Source organism: Poromitra crassiceps, assembly GCF_964638095.1.
Source record: "Poromitra crassiceps genome assembly, chromosome: 4".
Taxonomy (NCBI): domain Eukaryota; kingdom Metazoa; phylum Chordata; class Actinopteri; order Beryciformes; family Melamphaidae; genus Poromitra; species Poromitra crassiceps.
In genome coordinates this window covers 42,683,990-42,686,489 of record NC_139626.1, presented here as the reverse complement: position 1 = coordinate 42,686,489, position 2,500 = coordinate 42,683,990, and the positions used below count along the sequence as shown (strand labels likewise).

Below are 2,500 nucleotides of genomic sequence, written 5' to 3'. Positions count from 1 at the left end.
ATCTCAATCTAGTTCGCTTAAAAATATATTTTTTCCAACCACAGATTTAACTACATCAACGAACTTCACATGTAGCTTTAGCTAATCACTCCCGGCTAATGTCAGCAGCTGTTGCCAGAGAGTGTGTTGCTGAGACAGAGACTCGAACAAAGGAAATTTTCTCCTGAAAAATGCCATTTTAGTGTCAGAATGTTCCGAAGATATGTAGCTTGTGGTTTAAGCGTTGTTATTTTTTGTTCTCGCTTAAACCGAGTGTTTTATGGTCACTCAAGATTCTCTGGATCACGTGTTGGCTTGGTTTGGGCCTTAAAACTTGTTATATTTGGATATATCGAAATGTCTATGGAGAAAACGGACGCGGAACTTACTTCCGGGGCAAATTCATTTCGTTTAGTTTAGTTTTTCCCCCTGCCGTCGCACACAGTACCGATCAGGACGCAATGATCACACAGATGGTAGCGCAGCTAGTTTTGTCTGTTTGTTGTTGTTGATTGTTCGCACTGTAAACATGAAAGACAGATTATTGGCAATTCTGGCAGCAGCGGAGTTTGAAGATCCCCCTGCCAGGAGAAGAGGTAGGAGGAGTGACTGACGAACAGCTTTTCCTCCAAATGTTCAACTTTTTTGCAGCTTGAGACGCCCAGAGCGCTCCGCCCAAAAACACTAGCTGCTAAGAGCGCTTAAACGCCAGGTGCGGTCCTTGAAAAAGGAGCCCTCCTAGCACGTCCTTACCATAGAGAATGAATTGCAGAAAGGCGCTGGCTTCTGAAATACACGTTTCCTGTCCACACGGCCCCTTAGGGCTGCATCATTCATCTAATCGAAATCGCAATCTGGCCAAGTGCAATATCCAAATCGCAGGAGCCTGCAATTATTTGATCAAGGTAAAATGTGTCACAACACAGCATTAAAGGGATAGTTCAGTTTGTTTAAAGTGAGGTCCTATCAGCTAGTTTTTTTTTTTTGATTGAGTTCTTTATTGATAATGAACATACAGTATATACATATATACATACACAGGCCCACCATTATCAAAAGGATAAAAAACGCAATAAAGCTAACAGCTTATTTCCATTGCGGTCCTTGAGGTGACTGTGATAAAATGTGCACTGTTGTGTGTATGCCTGGATGTGTGTAAGTGTGTGACAGTATGAGTGCATCAAGCACCACCACAGAGTCTGCGGGTAACGCATGGGTGTGCCTGCCACGCAGGGGGGAGGATAACATGGGGAAATAGGGCACATTGAATAATCAATAAATATGAGCCTAAAATGAAATAAGTGCAATTAAGAATAAACCCAAACAAATCCTAATAAAATACGTACAATAAAAACTAATCAAGTAAAATAAATAAAATAAAATAAAACTAATAAAATACAGGGTCGATTGAGATACCGGCTCGGCTATTGGCTGGCCGATAACAGGTCGCCCCCACCTCATACACCTTGGCTACCATTAAATCCAGCATACCTATAATGTATAATATATTACAATGTTACACATCACTACCATACAATGCTATATATATATACAAAATAATATAACATTACAATATACTATATACACCTATAAATATATATATACATATATATATATATATATATATATATATATTATTATACTCTAACTCCAGGTTCTGTTTCTCCTGATCCAGTTCTTGACTTTAACTTTGAAGGAGGGATAGGGGCTGATTGTCCATACACTAACTGAAATAGGTACAGTGTTCTGGACGCTGAGCGCACTGTCTATCGAGACCCGGCACTCTGAAGCAACAGCCTCCACAGCTCTGTCTCTCTAGTACAGGGGGCCAAGAACTAAAATGTAATTTAGCCAGCTAAAACAACGCCCACCTAAACAAATCGATATCTGTGTACATATTTTGACAATTTTCAGCGCTTTACTTTTCCGCCAAACAGCCGTCTCATTCGGCACTACTTTTTCTCCCAACCGTAGAAGTACCGTATTCCTCCGCTAAGCGCCTGCACAGAGCCGCGGCGCTGGATTACTCTGCAGATCAGCTGTTATTTTGGGTTATTTCTCCCGAGTGATTTTGATAGCGAGGACGATATGCCATTCACCTTGGTGACAGGAGGATACAATTATGAACCAGAGAGAGTAATATACAGAAGAGGAACTTTTGCAGAGAGTGAACAGACAGAAAGAGAGATACGAGGAACTGCCATAATATGCTGCCTAAATGCCGGGGTGTCCTGCAGACCTTTTTCACCATTCCCAGGATAAATTGGGGAAAACGTCCAAGACCAGAGAGGCCAGGTGACTTGTTGTCTCTAAAGTAAGTCAGTGTTTTGTCTCTCTTCTAAGCCTTCCTGTTTTGTAAACCGCGGCTCTGTGCTCTGTGCTGGCTTTTAGCGGAGGAATACGGTAGTTCTACGGTTGGGAGGAAATAGTGCCGAATGAGAGGGCTGTTTGACGGTAAAGTAAAGCTCTGAAAATTGTCAAAATAGAGCGTGCATGTACACTGATATCGATTTGTTTAGGT

The 2,500-nt window shown here is 41.6% G+C and overlaps 1 protein-coding gene across 1 annotated transcript in view; it reads right to left on the bottom strand.

Moving 5' to 3' along the window:
- Positions 1 to 2,500, bottom strand: part of apbb2b (amyloid beta (A4) precursor protein-binding, family B, member 2b) — a 90,424-nt gene that overhangs the window by 22,222 nt on the left and 65,702 nt on the right. The window lies entirely within an intron of this gene.